Below are 18,757 nucleotides of genomic sequence, written 5' to 3'. Positions count from 1 at the left end.
CAAGTTTGATGGAAGAACTGGTTTCTGGGTTGTTGAAGATCCCAAAAGATGGGACCACCATGCACACGCGCCGTCAGACGATCCACTGTTTTGACACCTCGTTCTGACGAGAACCCTGTATTTCAGGGGTCTACACCACATGAACATGGGCATTCACACATGCACAACCCTAAACCCATGGCTAGGAGTGGGTGGGGTGACATGGTGCACCGGTGCCCACCACATGGGGTCACCCAAGGGTTGTGGGCCCACTTTGTGGCCTGGGTAGAGCCGTTTTGTACGTAAACCATGTGTGCGGGCTCCCGTGAGGTAGCTAGGCAAGGAGCACATGATTTCTTCCATGGATGGTGATGTAAGTGGTGTTTGGATGCCATGGTGAAGCAGATCCCAAAAGATGGGACCACCGTGCACACGCGCCGTCGGACGATCCACTCGTTTTGACACCTCGTTCGACGAGAACCCCGTATTTCGGGGGTCTACACCACATGAACATGGGCATTCACACATGCACAACCCTAAACCCATGGCTAGGAGTGGGTGGGGTGACATGGTGCACCAGTGCCCACCACATGGGGTCACCCAAGGGTTGTGGGCCCACTTTGTGGCCTGGGTAGAGCCGTTTTGCACGTAAACCATGTGTGCGGGCTCCCGTGAGGTAGCTAGGCAAGGAGCACATGATTTCTTCCATGGATGGTGATGTAAGTGGTGTTTGGATGCCATGGTGAAGCAGATCCCAAAAGATGGGACCACCATGCACACGCGCCGTCGGACGATCCACTTGTTTTGACACCTCGTTCGACGAGAACCCCGTATTTCGGGGGTCTACACCACATGAACATGGGCATTCACACATGCACAACCCTAAACCCATGGCTAGGAGTGGGTGGGGTGACATGGTGCACCAGTGCCCACCACATGGGGTCACCCAAGGGTTGTGGGCCCACTTTGTGGCCTGGGTAGAGCCGTTTTGCACGTAAACCATGTGTGCGGGCTCCCGTGAGGTAGCTAGGCAAGGAGCACATGATTTCTTCCATGGATGGTGATGTAAGTGGTGTTTGGATGCCATGGTGAAGCAGATCCCAAAAGATGGGACCACCGTGCACACGCGCCGTCAGACGATCCACTGTTTTGACACCTCGTTCTGACGAGAACCACCGTATTTCGGGGGTCTACACCACATGAACATGGGCATTCACACATGCACAACCCTAAACCCATGGCTAGGAGTGGGTGGGGTGACATGGTGCACCAGTGCCCACCACATGGGGTCACCCAAGGGTTGTGGGCCCACTTTGTGGCCTGGGTAGAGCCGTTTTGCACGTAAACCATGTGTGCGGGCTCCCGTGAGGTAGCTAGGCAAGGAGCACATGATTTCTTCCATGGATGGTGATGTAAGTGGTGTTTGGATGCCATGGTGAAGCAGATCACAAAAGATGGGACCATCGTGCACACGCGCCGTCAGACGATCCACTGTTTTGACACCTCGTTCTGACGAGAACCCTGTATTTCAGGGGTCTACACCACATGAACATGGGCATTCACACATGCAAATTGCAAAACTCATGGCTTGAAGTGTGTTAAATGACATGGTGCACCACTGCCGACAATATGGGGTCATCCCAGGGTTGGTCAAAAAAGTGCCAGAAACAGGCTCCAAAGGTAGGGTAAATGGCCTCATTTCTAAGCATGTTTTTTTCGACCTTGTCTAAACGACCCAAATAAATTTCCTAGACATCTACTTGATATGTATACACTGTTTTTGAAGATTTTATTTTTTTTAGATTTTCTCTGAAATTTTTAGGAATATTTGAATATACAGCAATCTGATTGGCTGGACTCCTTTTTTTTTTCCTGAACACGGGTGGGGGTTCCGAGCGGGCACGCTAGATGGACTGTTGGGCCGTGTTGCGGTCTGGCCTTGTGCCCGTTGTGCAATGCGCCGGCCTAGGCCTGCATGCGCGGGAAGCGACGACGACGGCATGCATGCGCCCCGCAGCGAGTGACTCAGCTATGCATGCATCGCCACGACGTCGCCATGAATGAGCCGAGCAAGCCCCGTTTCGGTGCGGTCGATTCGGCTGATAGCGGACGCGCCGCCCCGTTTCGGTGTAAAACGACAACGACACGGGACACCCCCTCGATTAATGTGCGAAACGGCAACGGCTACATGCACGCGTCACTCGCGTCGTTTCATCGCCAAACAACAATCTTCGTCTCCCACACCACATTTTTCTAGCCTATTTATACGTCTACATTCCTCTCCCACACACCACCCAGCTCCACTCCGGACACGACGCCCTTCATCCTTTCCTAGAACGCCAAAGCACCACCGAGAAGATGCGAGTACGTCGGACCGACCTTCGTTCGGCCGCCTACCGTGCCGGAGCTGCGCTACCCGCCGGGCGTCCTCGTCGAGCGCACGCTCCGTGTGTGGGCGCAATCCGGGTGGAGGAGCCCCGTCGAGCTCGCCGACGCATTCTTCACCGCCGGCTTCGCCCACCTCCCACCGGGATCGCCGCCGATGTTCCACCTCGACGAGGTTCGTGACGGCGTTACCCTCAAGTTGCTCACGGTCACCCTCACCAACCCGTGGGACGCGTACGAGCTCCTCGGCCAAGTGTTCCGGTGCGGCTGCGAGTCAATCTTCTTCACGACGTACAACATCTTCACCAACTCGCGAGTGCATCTTCCCCACCGAAAACCGGATGCACCGCCTCCCCTACGAGGAGTGAGGTGTTGATGACGTACGGTGGTCGAGTAGCGCCGGCCGGGGTGGAAGAAAGTTGAGGAGGAATTTCGTGAAGCTTGTCATGCACGTTTCTCTACTTTTTAGTTTTATCGTGTTTATTTAAAATGCCGTGTTTTTATATATTGTACCGTGTCATGTCCCCGGACTTATCTATGTAACGACGGTGGTACTTGTTTACATCCTTATTTATGTAAGTGACATATTTATGTAATCTAAGTGAGTCTCTATGTGTGTTCAGATCCGTTCGTCCTCAAATGACTACTATTTCTTGTACCAAATTGTTTACAAAACCCAACAAAAAAACAAAAAAATTCTAATCCACTAAGACTAGAATTTTAGCTATTTTCAATTTTTTAAGTTGTTATTCATATATATTACAAATTTAGTGTTAAGATTCATATTGAATTATCTATTTCATATTCAATTAGTGAATTAGTGAATTGTATATAATAGACTACACAAAGATCTGTGTGTTGAAAAATGTACAAACATGGATTTAATAACCTAACGGAAGTGATAAAATAACTATAGATACCTTTATTACTTGAGATGTCAACATGTATCTATCTGTCCCACTCGGTTACCAGACTACCCCTCGCGAGACGACTTCCCACGAGGTGTGCGGTTCGAGTCGCGGCAACTCCCATTTTTTGCTTCATTTTTTTTGATATTTAATATGTACCACCTCAACTAGCCTAATGGGCCTAATTTGGTTGGAGATGGCCCATTAGTCAAATCTAGATTGGGCTATCCGCTGCGATTATTGTTGTTGTTAAATGAGATAGTTGTTCCTGTTTTATATGTAGCCTAATGGGCCTAATTGGATGGAGTTGGCCCATTAGTCAAGTCTAGATTGGGCTGTTGTCTGCTGTGAGTGTTGTAGCTGTGAAATGAGCTATTTGTTGTTGTTGACTGAGAGATTTGTTGCTGTCAAGTATCACATAAGATAACAACTCCACCCTACTGCCAACACGCCGTCTTTATTTTAGATTACCAGAGGTTTTCCCCCATTTCCACTGGAAAATACCGTATCAATTATGTACAAATCGTCTGCAACACAACTGAGCAAAACTGACACATGATTTCCTATAATCAAACGCTTACTTTGGCAAAATCTTTGTCACTTGGTGAATTGAAGCATGGCTGTTGTGCTAGTGTGTCCTACCTATCCGTTTGACCCCATGTAATGGATTTAGATGGCGGTTGTTTTCGGTGTGTGATCATCGCTCTAAACCTGTTCCGGGCTATCCCGGTACATCGGAGTTGGTTGGGATGGCAGCCAATCTACCCGATAAACCCTGTTTTCCTTTTATTTTGTTGGTGTCTAGTTTTAATCCTGTAATACACTTGGCTTCTTTTTCAATGAAATTGGGGCTGGGGGGCAACCCGTGTTGATCTAAAAAAAAATAATCTTTGTCACTACATCATGCTAACAGGCTAGATCAACAGCAGCAAATAGAACATGCTTACCTAGCATCCAAGCACACAACACGGCCAAGCATGCACAACACATCAGCATATGTAGTAAGCACATCATACACATGCTTAAACACTAAGCATACTTAATTAGAAACATAGTTCACACATACTTAAATAGAAACATAGTTCACAACAAAGCATTAACCAAGTTTTAACACCACAAGCACGACAGAGTTTAACATAAACACACAACTAAAGAAAGAGGCATCGGGTAGGCGAGCAGGTCGGCAGGGCGGGTAGGCGGGCAGGTCGGCACCATCCTCCGCATGCTCCTACCGCCGGGGGCGTACTTCTTGAGGAACAGGCCGTAGGCGGCATGCTTGGCCCCGATGTGTGCGGGTGTCTGCCCGCTGCCAACACCGGTGTAGGTGGCATGCTCGGTACATGCCGAGGAAGTCCGTCGGCATTTCCTTGCGGCCGCACCGGGGCACTTGAACCTACCTGGGCCAAGAAGGTAGCGAATCTCCCCGGACCTAAGCCTGCGGAGAACATGCCTGCTCTTCCGGTCCCTATCCTCCCGGTCGAACCGACTTCATCCGAAGGATCTTCCTGTTAGATGAAGTAAATTAGGTTAATTAGCTGCTATTGCATATAAACAATGTAATGACTATAAATAGAAAAGGAATGAAAACAATGCAAAGTAATTATTTGTATAAATGCACTTAGTTAGTAACTATACATACCATATCTAATTTAAACAAAAACTAGTGTTTGGAATGGAACAAGTGGCAATACCATCACGGAAGAAAAACACTATATATGTCTAGATGCTCGGAGAAAGGTATACTTGATACCCGGAAAGGATCCGGAAGGATCCAATCCATCAATATGCATGCTCAAATCACACCAATGAGCAGATGCTCAAAAGGTATTAGTCATCACTTCGTATAGACCAAGTGATGGTAGCAATATTTGAGGCAAACAAAAACTTGGAGTGCCCGATAGATGAAGATATGCAAAATAGTATGAAATACAAGCATATCCAAGTATAAACCAGATACACACAAAGCTTTGACAGCCACATACACCACCTAGCACCACCTAGCTATTAAACCATCGAAACCCTTATTTTCTTCATAAAACAATCATAGTGGCATTCATATGTATGATACCCTACTGTGAGGATCTCTATTAATAAAAACCAACAGTTTATCCATCAAGGTGAGCAACCAGTAGCAGTACCAAGAGCTACTGAGGTCACATCAAACCTAGTAAGCCACAACCATAGCATCAATCATCATAATATGGACAGATTTAGATTGTGATGAATATTAATCCAACAATAGTTGGCATCCATCCATTCTTCTCAAACAAATTGAATCATTACCAATACACGAGTTCATCAATAAAGAATTCCGGTGAATATCCTTGCACAGCAAGCAACCATAGTTCAATTATTAACAATAACAACACCAAATGATCAAGTTTACAGTAGCATGACTTGCACATGACACTCTAGTGAAGGCAAAGCTCCAGTCAAGAAATCAAGGCTTCCATGCGATGATTAACGAGGCAACATATGCTAGTATTGGAGCCACATTTATGATAAACTTCTTTGTCCATACAATGTAGTAGCAGTTAATCTAAAACCTGTCTAGACATCAATTGCAAGCGAGGCACAATTGATAAGTGAATCATCCAGTGCGTAGATCCATATAATTGCTAGGAACCGATCATAATAGCAAGCTAATCAAACTAGATAGCCTTATTTATGAGCAGATAGGGATTACAGGGAACCCAACCAAGCAAGAACCTCGGATGAACACTTGAGCAAGCTCAAATTCATCTCCGGAACTACTAGAAATATCAAAATGGCTTGGTAGTACAACAAATTCACAGCATATAGATTAGCCAAATCCACGGATTTCGTACAAGCTTGCGAGCGAGCAAGGCATTCATGCATGTCGTCGGGGTCGGCGGAGAAATTTACCTCGGACGGGTCGGCGGAGTCGGATTCGTCGAAGGTGGGCACGTCGTCGGGGCTGTTGATCTTTTCCCCCGCCGCCTTCCTCTCCTCGCCTCTCGCGGTTCTTCCGATTCTTCTTCCGGCGCCGCCGCTCTCGCGCCTCTGTCTCGTGCGCACGCTTCTTGCTCGCCGGTGCACCCACCGTCCTCCGGCCCCAAGCGGAGCTCGGATCCGGGGCAGCTCCGCCCGCCGATGAAGCGGCCAACCGGGTTTCCTCAACCGCCGCCTCCTTGCCCTTCCCCTCCTTCCCCTTCCCCCTCTCCATGGACGAGCGCGAACGAGCACGAGAGCGAGCTCTGCTGTTCTTGACCTAGGGTTTTTTGCCCGATTTGGGGATTGCTTTTGCTTTGGATAGATGTGGTGAAGAGGACAGGGGAGAAAGACATTTATATGTCGGCGGTTCCGTCGTGGCCGCGCGTGGACACGTAGGCGTATAATACATAGAGGTATGGGTCATACGGGCTTGTACGTGGGCTGATACGAACCCAGCCAAACCCGAAGTCCACAGGAAATGACGATCATGCCCCCAGACCCGAATCGGTATGACCGAATCCTAACCGTCCACGTCTTTTCGCGGTTTGGCGAGTTTGTGGTGGGTGCGTACGGAAGCAAAAACGTGAAAATAAACCCTAAAAAGCATGCGCCTACTGCTTCTCCACATCGCTGTCGAGCATGATGAGCTCCGGTACCCTCCACGGCCAATTGGGAACCGGCGGAACGTACGCCAGGCGCGCCGGCGGTGCTGGAGGTGGAGGCGCCCAGGGCTGTGGCAGTGGCGGAGGTGGAGGCGCCCAGGGCCGTGGCTGTGGAGACGCCCAGGGTTGTGGCTGTGGCGGCGCCCAGGGCAATGGCTGTGGCGGTGGTGGAGGAGCCTAGGGGTTGTACGGCGGCGGTTGTGGCGCGACCGAGTCCTGGAGCGCTAGTCGTAGGGTTTCATCCTCCGACAGGCCCGGCGGCATGAAGCTGGTGGCGTACCGAGGCAGCGACGGCTGCACAGGTCGGTCGTTCCCGGAGGCGAGGACGCCGAGCTTCACCATCTCGTCGTCCGTCATGTTGTCCGGGAACTCGAAGTTGCGGCCCTCCGCCATGGCCAGCTGCCAATCCTGGAACACGACCGCGACGTAGTCGTCGCAGTCGTCCTTGACCTCCTCATTGTGGTACGCCAGTGCCTCGATGTAGTCGTCGTCGTCATCGTATTCGTCGTAGTCGTCGTCGTACTGCGCAGGCGTCGACGCCTGGTGCGCATGCGTCGGCGCCTGTTGTCTTCGAGGATGAGGCGGCGGTGGACGATCGAAGGGAAAGTCCATGTCGCCCATGAAGCCCGCCCTCCTCCTCCGATCCCTCTCGGACACGAGATACGTGCGCCAGCTATCGGAGTCGATGGCGTACGCCGGATCGGCGAGGAGGTCCGGCGGTAGGTACTGCCTCCTTCACCGGATCTCGGCGGTCCTATCTGGCTCGCGCGCAGGCACCGGAGGGACGGGCACCCGGCGGTAGCTGAGCCGCCAGCCGCCAGGCATGTGCACGTCCCTCCAGGCGTCGCACGACGTCCAGTGCGCGTGCATCAGCCTCCCCACGCTGACGGGCAGCGCCACCCCGCCCGGCCGCTCCTCCTTCTTCGTGCCGCTGCCGGTCGCCTCGAAGTCGTTCTTCTTCTTCCCCATGGTGCTGCGGCGGTGGTGGTGCGAGTGGAGGTGTGGGCAATGGAGGAACGGTGCCGGTTGACTTTTAAGACCGGCCGCGCGTGGGAAACGATGCCATTGAAGGTGGCGCAGAAGCCCGGCCGCCGCCCGCTAGTGCGCGCGCAGAATATGCTGCCGCGACATTGATGGCGAAGGCTGCGGCGCAAACGCGGAAGCGATGGCCGCGGAAGTGATGCCCTCGATACAGGCTCGCTGCCAGGAGGGCCCGATGGAGACGCGAGCGAACACTTTGCGCGTCCGCGCAGCGTCCGCCGTGACGCATTCCAGGCGCAAATATTGCCGGGTTTGCGTCGCAGCGGACGGTCCAGTCACGATGTGTCGCGCCGCTGGAGGTGGTGCCAAACGTATTTTTTGGCCCGGTGGACGCAAATGGTCGCTCAGCGGTTTACGTTGGAGATGCCGTTAGTCACATCTCGTTTCAGTTCCTAATCCTCTCCAAGCCCCTCTTGCATGTATTTATCTGTCTTACCTTTCCTTTTTTTGTCTAACTCTGTTCGATAGTCTTCTATCGATGAACCGTAAGGGCATCTTCAGCGGCGCGACGCATTTTAGCGTCCGCGTGCGTCCGTTTGCGTCGGTCGAAATGATCGAAATCGACCGCGCGTCCGTTCGCGTCGAGGGATGGCTCCAGCGGCACGACGCATTTTTTTTTGGCCGAATCATTTTTTTATACATGAAACATAATTTACATAGTTAAAACATGAAAAAACCCTAACGCCTACTGCTGCTCCTCGTCGCTGTCGAGCACGATGAGCTCCGGTATCACCCACGGCCAGTTGCCATCCGGGGGAGCGTACGCCGGGCGCGCCGGCGGTGCTGGAGGTGGAGGCGCCCAAGGCTGCGGCGGTGGAGGCGCCCAGAGCTGCGGCTGTGGCGGCGGTGGAGGCGCCCAGGGGTATGGTTGTGGCGGCGGTGGAGGAGGCGCCCAGGGCTGCGGCTGTGGCGGCTGTGGAGGAGGCGCCCAGGGCTGTGGCTGTGGCGGCGGTGGAGGTGCCCAGGGCTGCGGTTGTGGCGCCGTCGAGTCCTGTAGTGCCAGCCAAAGGGCTTCATCCTCCGACAGCCCCGACGGCATGACTCCGGTGGCGTACCGGGGCAGCGGTGGCTGCACAGGCGCGTCGTTCTCGGAGACGAGGACGCCGAGCTTCGCCATCTCGTCGTCCGTCATGTTCTCCGGGAACTCGAAAACGCGGCCCTCCGCCACGGCCTGCTGCCTTTCGTGGAAGACGGCCGCGACGTAGTCGTTGTTGTCGTCCTTCACCTCCTCGTTATGGTACGCGAGCGCCTCGATGTAATCGTTCTCATCGTCGTAGGCGGCGTTGGCGTCGTCGTCGTTGTGCTGCGCGCGCGTCGCCGCCTGCTGACGACGCCTCGGCGCCTCCTGTCTTCGTGGACGAGTCGGCGGTGCAGACCCGAAGGGAAAATCCCTGTCGCCCATGAAGCCCGCCCTTCTTCTCTTATCCGTCTCGGTCGACAGATACGTACGCCAGCTGTCGGATTCGATGGCGTACGCCGGATCATCGCGGAGGTCCGGCGGCAGGTACCGCCTCCTTCGCCGGATCTCCGCGGTCCGATCAGGCTCGCGCGCAGGGATGGGCACCCGGCGGCAGCTGAGCCGCCAGCCGCCAGGCAGTTGCACGTCGGGCCAGCCCTCGCACGGCATCCATTTGCCGTGCATGAGCCTCCCCAGCGTGACGGGGAGCGGCACCCTCTTGCAGCCGCTGCCGGAGGCCTCGAAGTCGTTCTTCTTCTCCATGGCGCTGCGACGGTGGTGGTGCGAGTGGAGGTGTGGGGGAAGGAGGAACGCGGCCGGTGGTCTTTTAAGCGCGGCCACGCGCGGGATACGATGGCATTGATGGCGGCGCAGAAGCCCAGCCGCCGCCCGCCAGTGCGCGTGCAGAACAGGCAGCCGCGCCATTGATGGCGAAGGCTGCGGCGCAGACGTGGAAGCGCTGACCGCCGAAGTGATGCCCTCGATGCAGACTCGCTGCCAGGCGGTCTCGGTGGGAAAGCGAGCGGACACTTTGCGCGTCCGCCGAGCGTCCGCAGAGACGCAAACCTGGCGCATATTTGGGCCAGGTTTGCGCCCCCGCGGACGGCCCGGTCACTTTGCGTCGCCCTGCTAGAGGTGGTGCCAGACGCATTTCCGGTCCACGCGGACGCAAACGGTCGCTCAGCGTCCGTTGGAGATGCCCTAACATGTGGCCATTTTATATTACAAAAACCGTCATCTTACAAAGATTTTATGATGTCCCAATACAAAGGGAAAATGGATAGAAGTGACTCTACCCTAAAACTTCCAAACCAAATAAACCAGATTTACTAAAATTTTAATATTTAACTTCTTTGCATGGTCCCATGGGTAGAACGCCATGGTCTTGCATGGCACCGAAAGTTGCGACAAGTCACAACATCATGCAAATATGGCGCCATACCCATGACACCATGTAATGTGCAAGAAGTTGGATTATGATTATTTTTTTTACAATTTTGGTTCATTTTATGTTGAAGTTTCAGAAATGGGACGATTCTAGCCATTTTCACTCTCCAACACATGGATTACTTTCTCCATGCAAAGAATATCTCATGGAGAAACAAAGAGAAAAAAATGAGATGCATCTCTCCACCAAGGGTCCTATATGACGACGTCGACCAAGTCATTGTATACTACCCGCCGCAAACCCCAGGCGTGTATGTTGGGCCGGCCAATGCCCTTTTTCCTTCTTTTTTTCTTTCTTGTCGCTTCTATTCTTTTTTGTGTTTTTGAAAATTTGTTTTTTTTGAAAATTTGAATATTTCCTAAAATATGGACACTTTTAAATTTTGATGTTTTTAGAATATGGATTTTCCAAATTAACATTTTAAAATTCAAAATTTTGATTTTAAAATTTTAGCATTTTTGAAATCTGCACATTTTTTCGAATATGAAAATTTTACAACTTTGATTTTTTTTAGAAATAAGCACAAAATTCAAAATTTGAATAACTTTTTTATCTAAACATTTTTCAAATTTAAATATTTTTTTAATCTCAATTTGTTTTGATTCAAAAAATAAAAAGAAAAAGAAAAAAATAGATAAAAAAATAGGAATGAAAATAAAAACAAAGAAAAGAAAAGAAAAACGGCAAGCCTGGGCCAGGCCCATAGCGCAAAATGCGCGGTACGCTGAGCTTGTCGGCATATTGGGTTGACCCGGGAAGTGCCCCTATTTAACGTTTTTTTGCGTCCATCATCACGCCGACCCTCGAAGGGAGACAAGGGTGGGCCTGCCCAAATCTGCGTCTTCTTCCTCACCCGCTTGGTCTTCTTCTTACTCACCGCAACCTCCGCCTCCACACCACCTTGTTGACCCCAGCCCCTAACACTGGTTGAACCGTATGCAATCGCCACCGCAGCCTGCACCGCTCCCGCGGTGCCTCGCTGCACCACCCTCCTCCATCTACCGCCCATCGCCGGTCCACCGCCCGAAAAATCCCTTTAAATGTGCCCACCTCCCCCAACTCTGGTGAATCCCCTGCATTCGGAACCCTAAAACAAACAACGGCGAGCCCCGCACCTAAACCCAACCCCCAGCACCCAAAGCCCTAAGCACCTTTCCTTGCATCGGTGACGCCCCAACCATCTGCAATGTCACCGTCTCCTGCAAGGTCGGCCCTCATCGTTCGTTTTCCTGGCGGCCTCTGTCCACTTGAAAAAAAGTTGAGGCTCCTTCTCACGCAAGCGTCAATGCACTAACGGACCCAGAGAGCATCAAAAAAAAAATCGAGGGTAGAGAGGATCAAATAAGGATGGTCTTCACGGACGCACCAAGAGAAGCCGACTCCAATCGAACCCAGAAGAGATGCACCGAGACTGACCGATGGGCCGAGCACATCTTTTTTTTTAGATCACACCACTTTATTAAAGACTTTCAAGAATGTTTACAGGGAAATTCAGACCCTCTGGTGTATGATTCAACCACACATGGCGACCCAACGGTAGAGAGGAGGCATATGAGCCTCCGTGTTCATCTTGCGACCTTCATGGCGGAAAAGAAACACCTCCTCGTGCTCTCGCTGTGTCCTTGATCTCCACCAAGATATGACTTTACAGTCCCAAGTATTGATGATGCAGCCCCTTCACCACTTATAGGCAATCGGAGGCTACTGTAATATCGTCCAAATTCAGATCGGCAGCCAATGCTAGTGCTTATCTGCAAGCCAAAACCTCCAAACAACCCGGATCCGTGATCCCTTCAAAAACGATCACCGAAGCTCCCAGGTAGCCTCCCACGTACAATCGTCAAACAACTCCCACAACCCCTTTATTAGCCGTTATCGCCACCGCTGCATCGACATTTGTCTTGCTTCACCCACCTGCGGTGGCAACCAGCCTGGTGTACACCTCACCACAGCTGCTACAGCTCGGGTAGTCTTCTTCTCCTCGCTAGACCTCAGATCTTGCAAGAATTATTGAACGAACATATGCGTTGCCATCAGACTCTGAAAATAGTCCTCGTGGATCGCAAAAAAACCCACATCGTGACAACCATGCAAGTAAATTCCTCATGCTTCATCGACTGAATCATCATGAATAGCCACCGGAGGGTTCTGTAGTCATGCTAACATGCTCCACAACATCTTGATCCGCCAAAGCCCACACACAGCGAGACATGGTGCATTCGAAGAGAGAGTGGCGCCACGAATCCGTTTGGCCACAAATCAAGCAAGCATTCATGGTAGCCATATTTTTATGATGGCGAACATCTCCAGTTGGAATAGAGAAATGTGCCAATCTCCACAGAAAAATTATAACCTTTGCAGGGACTTTGCAACTCCATAATTTCAGCCAGAACTTACCGTTCGCTCCACCATTAGACGATGCCCAGCCCTCCAGCCAATCTTCCCTTGTCTTCTTTACAGACACAAGACGCCGATACGCTGAGCGGACTGTAAAATGCCCCGCTTCTCGAAATGCCACGCCCAAAAATAACGTTGGTTCCGAGTGCATAATGGAATTCCTCGTATAACTTCGATGTCCATCGGGAGAGAAAAACTCCTCTAGTTTCTCCACATTCCAACAGGCCCGAGTATGATCAATATAATCACTAACTTTCCGCGATGCATTATCATGCAGTGATGCCACTGGGGTAAGTCTCTCGTCCTTGGAAAGCCACTGGTCACTCCATGCATCCGTGCTCCTCCCATCGCCGATCCTCCTGATGAGCCCGAGCTTCAGCGCGTCCCTTCCCTCCATGATAGGCCGCAAAATCTGTGATGGATGTGAGCCAAGGTTCTTTGATAGGAAGTCTGAAAAAGGGAAATAAACTCCCTTAAGAATGTTGGAGATATGCCCAAGAGGCAATAATAAAGTGGTTATTATATATCTTTGTGTTTATGATAAATGTTTACATACCATGCTATAATTGTATTAACTGAAACATTGATACATGTGTGTTATGTGAACAACAAGGAGTCCCTAGTAAGCCTCTTGTATAACTAGCTTGTTGATTAATAGATGATCATAGTTTCATGATCATGAACATTGGATGTTATTAATAACAAGGTTATATCATTAGATGAATGATATAATGGACACACCCAATTAAGCGTAGCATAAGATCACGTCATTAAGTTCAATTTTCTATAAGCTTTCGATACATAGTTACCTAGTCCTTCGACCATGAGATCATGTAAATCACTTATACCGGAAGGGTACTTTGATTACATCAAACTCCACTGCGTAAATGGGTGGTTATAAAGGTGGGATTAGGTATTCGGAAAGTATGAGTTGAGGCATATGGATCAAGAGTGAGATTTGTCCATCCCGATGACGGATAGATATACTCTGGGCCCTCTCGATGGAATGTCGTCTGATTAGCTTGCAAGCATGTGACTTGGTCACAAGAGACGACATGCCACGGTACGAGTAAAGAGTACTTGTCGGAGACGAGGTTGAACAAGGTATGGAGATACCGATGATCAAACCTCGGACAAGTAAAATATCGCGTGATAAAGGGAATCAGTATCGTATGTAAATGGTTCAATCGATCACTAAGTTATCGCTGAATGTGTGGGAGCCATTATGGATCTCCAGATCCCGCTATTGGTTATTGGTCGGAGAAGAGTCTCAACCATGTCTGCATAGTTCACGAACCGTAGGGTGACACACTTAAGGTTTGATGTCGTTTTAAGTAGATATGGAATATGGAATGAGTTCGAAGTTTTGTTCGGAGTCTCGGATAGGATCCAGGACATCACGAGGAGGTTCGGAATGGTCCGGAGAATAAGATTCATATATAGGAAGTCACTTTCCATGTTTGGAAATGATCCGGTGTTTTTATGTGGTTTAGTTGTCCATCATTTCTATTCTTTACTTTTGTTTACAGTTAGTCTTCTATGATTTATTATGGATAATACTCGATTAAGGAATCTGTCTGCTATTTTTTTGGTTGGATCTGCAACTCGGTGTGGTTTCTATTTGATTTTCAAAAAGGTGGGCTGAGTAATTTCACTGAGAATTGATATAAGTAATCTCTATTTTTATCCTGTAATGTGTTCCGGAGTCCGGACCAGTTTGGTTATTTCTGAAAGGATGTCTTCCTATTTTCATGACTGTATTTTCTCCACAGTTACTCAGGTGGTGAGGTGCGTGGAAATGCGTTGCAGATCTACTGTGGAGCAAAACAAGCTGGTGGAGCCCTGCTACTGCTCGGAGTGTCACGTCAAGGGCTCCCCGATGATGCTCCTGCACCACTTCGCGGAGAAGTCTGGCCCGCATTCCTGGCCCGTGCAAAAGATAAACTACGACAAGAGTTACCCTTTCGTCAGGCCAGCAGGCAAGCAACACCGCTGCCTGTTGGTCGCAGAGGAGGATAGTGCCGTGTTTCTCCTGGCCGTGGACAAGAGCTCGCCGGCTCAGTACAGCGTTGGCCTCGTGTGCATCAGGGGGGGAAAGTGATGCGAGGCATGTGTACGTGTCCGTCCTCTCGGCATCAGGTCCTGATCCTGCCTTTGAGGGCACAACCAGGAACCAGCAGTCACACACGAAGCATATGTTGGGCTCTTCGGTCCCCAATGATTTGGGAACTATGCCGTACTCGGGCGGTGTTTTTTTCGAGAATACATCCTGGAAGGTATACTAATCATATAGAAGAAAGGGCAAGAAAGCCCGAACCACATGTATCACTGCCAACAAGGGGTGGCAGCTCCCGTACTGAAGGAAAACCTAATCTCCATCTCTCCACGAAAAAGGAAAAGGCTCGGGAAATCCAAAGAACTCCGAGCGGAAAAGCTTAGCTACACGCCACCTCTGGTACTCCTCCCTAATCCTATGCCTAATGGTCGCCGCTGCGGGGGTGGCGCCATTGAACACCACCTCGTTCCGATGCCTCCAGATACACCAGAAAACCAAAAATGATAGCTGTCCACATATCCCTCCTCACAGATCTGGTGCAACTGAGCGAGGACCACCAGGGCACAACCTCCGTGTCCACGCCGGGCATCCACTCCAGCTTGCCCCACCGTGCTAGCACCCAAGCCCAAACCTCACGAGAGACCACGCAGCCAAGCGGGGAGGTGCCGGAGCGTCTCCCGGTCCCGGTCGCAAGGGGGCAAGCGGCCGGCCTTGGCAAGCCGCGCCGCTGGAGCCTCGTCCGCCGTCCAACATCCGTTGCGAGACACCAACCAAGCGAAGAACTTGCAGCTATACGACGCCCTTGAGCGCCAAATCTCCGAAGAAATCGGCGCCACCACGGTCCCAGCAAAGAAAGCAGAGTATGCCGACTTCGCGGAGAATAACCGATCCGCCGACCAGCGCCACACAAAGGCGTCCTCTTGCTCAGGTACCAGTGTGTAACCAGCGAGGATGCCCCACAAGTGAAAGAACTCTGCCACCGCAGCGGGACTTAGGTCTGGTCCGCAATCCCGCAACCACTCACCGGCCAGGCCATCCTTGACCGAGCGGACCTTGGCCTTCCGGGCCGGGATCATGGCCACCAAGTTGGGCGCGTGGTCCACCACCCTGGCGCCCTGTAGCCAGCGATCCTTCCAGAATAAGGCTCTCTCGCCGTTACCCACAACGACCGTCGCAGACTCAAAAAGGGCTCGGGCTAGGGCGGGGATCTGGAGGTCGAACTCCGCCCAGGCCTTGGACGTGTCAACTCGCTGCAACCATGCCCAACGGCAGCGTAGAGCAAGGTTGAGCAGCTGGAGGTTTGGGAGACCCAGCTCGCCACAAGATTTAGGGGAGGTCACCTTGTCCCATGCCACCAAGCAGTGGCCGCCACTGACGTCTGCCCTCCCCTTCCACATGAAACCCCGGCAGATCTTCTTGAGGGCTTGCAACGACTTAGCGGGAATATCCAAAGACATCATCGCGTGAATCGGAATGGCGTTGAGCGTAGTCTGGACCAGAATCGTCCGCCCCCCGCGGTTAAGCAACCGGGCACTCCACAAAGGCAGCCTGCAAGCCGCACTCTCCACCACCGGCCGAAGCCGGGCCGCGAAACCTTGCGCAGCCCCAAGGGGAGGCCCAAATACTTGCAAGGCCACCCCTCCACCGAGCATTGCGGAATCGATCGCGCCAGCTCCACCTGGTCCACGGTACAACGGATGGGATGAATGGAGCACTTGGTACGGTTGGTGCGAAGACCCGAGGCCTCCCCGAAGTCCTCCACCACTGCAGCACATGCTAACAGGTCCACCTTCACCGGCTTGATGAAAGTCACCACATCATCCGCGTACAACGATGTACGGTGGAGGAGACCACGCGGGGCAAGCCGAGAGAGGAGTCCCTCAAAGGCGGCCTTCTGCAGGAGGAGATGGAGCACCTCCATCACTGAGTCGAAGAGCAGGGGGGAAAGAGGATCCCCTTGCCGCAGCCCACGCCTGTTGTAGATCAGGTCGCCCGCCGCGCCATTCACCAAGACCCTGGTAGAGGCCGTGCTAAGCAGCCCCACCACCATAGTAGTCCACCGAGGTCCAAACCCCGGCTTAGTCATGATCCGAAGGAGGAAGGCCCGATCCACCGTGTCAAAGGCCTTGGTGATGTCCAGCTTGAGCATAAGAGCCGGCGACTTGAGGGCGTTCAGCCGCCTTGCCGTGCACTCGGACCAACCGGAAGTTGTCGTGCAGGCATCTCCCACGAATGAACGCGCTTTGGTGTGGCCCAATGATCTGTGTCATACGTGGCGCCAGGCGCGCCGAAAGGACCTTCGCCACCAGCTTAGCCACACCGTGGATGAGGCTGATCGGCCTGAAGTCCTTCACCTCCACTGCCTCGGCATGCTTGGGGAGCAGGGTAATCAACGCCTGATTCGCCACACTCGGGCGGTGTGATGTGGGTCAATCAAGGGCTGCTGCATCGGGAGTTCAAGAGATTCGTCTGCGCTTCAGCATTCTTCGATTTCCCGGGAAATAGCATTCCATGTTATTTAGTGATCTCTATATTGGTGCTACTAGCTGATTTTATCGTATCTGTATGGTTTAGTTACAGCAAGCATGCTCTGCTCTACCTTAACTTGGTTGGAATTGGATCCTTGTGCTAAGCCTGTATGAACACCAGTTTGAGCTCGTAATACTGTATGATGCACCGGCACTTTGTTATTGTTTGCCATCTGTCCATTTAATTTTATACTTATTTTGGCCCTTTCTTTTGTTCCATCAAAAAAAAAATTGCATCTTTGTTTAGTACATAATCCTGGATTCCCAGGGGTCTAGTTGATTGTCTCTGTCGTGCTCCACATATATTTTGTTGGCAGTGCAATGATTTTATTTTTATTTTTAAAAGGAGTTGCATATTACTTAGCCAGAGAAAATTTTCTTACAATCTTCCACAACCAGTTCAGACATACAAGCCGGAACATGATCATGATCGAGCAACACAACTCCACACAACTCAATATGCCCCATCTGGGCAAGGTTATGGGCAACCCCATTAACCTTCCTACTAACATGCACTAATTTGATTGATCCATCCTTGGGTTTCAGCAAATGGAACTCCTTTGCTATGATACTTGCTGGTGATCTGTCTGCTGATCCAGGGTCAAAAACCTTCAGCAAAGAATTACAGTTTGTCTCAAAAAGCAAATCACCATGCGTGAGGATAATAGCTAGTTTAAGGCCTTCGAGACAAGCGATGGCTTCAGCCATTTCCGCCGATTGACATTGAGTGCTAGTGCCCCACGCAGAGAACACAACGGAGCCATCGTGTGCTCTTGCAACAGCACCCCATGCTCCGCTTGAACTGTCTTCCAGGAAAGCAGCATCAACACTAATTTTAGTCCATCCCAGCTTTGGACAGCCGGCGAGGTAGCGCTTTCTTCACTGAATATTTTCAGCACATACACCTTTCCTTTGCCTTTTCTATCAATGTTTCGGTTCCCACTTTTATTTGTCTGCATAGAGTCAAAAAAATTATCGATGTATCTTACCGAATGAGTAATACTCGCCTTTCATGAGTCAAAAATTATATTGTTTCGATGGTGCCAAGCTCTCCACCAAATGAACATTATTTTGGTTTTTGTCTCCTCATCTAACTTGTCCAATAAAACCGTCACCCAATCCTTTCCGGTGTAAACCAGATCACTCTCCAAAGGAAGCTCCCAATTTTTTTCTAGCTTCCTGTCTAATAACTTTTGCCATAGTACATGTCATTACCGTATGGTATCCATCTTCATTCTCCAACCCACATATCGTACATGTTGGTATCACTTGAAATTTTTTTTATTTCTTCTACAATCTGCACGAACCTGTATTGATAAATCAAATCTTTACTCCAGACACTTAAATTTGCATACCTCCCGTCTCCACTAAAATCAATGGATAAGCTACTGCAAAATTTAATAGAAATTCAGTAGACTTGTATCACATAGCATGACTTGAT

This window comes from Lolium rigidum, chromosome 3 (genome assembly GCF_022539505.1).
Source record: "Lolium rigidum isolate FL_2022 chromosome 3, APGP_CSIRO_Lrig_0.1, whole genome shotgun sequence".
NCBI lineage: Eukaryota > Viridiplantae > Streptophyta > Magnoliopsida > Poales > Poaceae > Lolium > Lolium rigidum.
Note: the sequence above shows the minus strand (reverse complement) of the source record.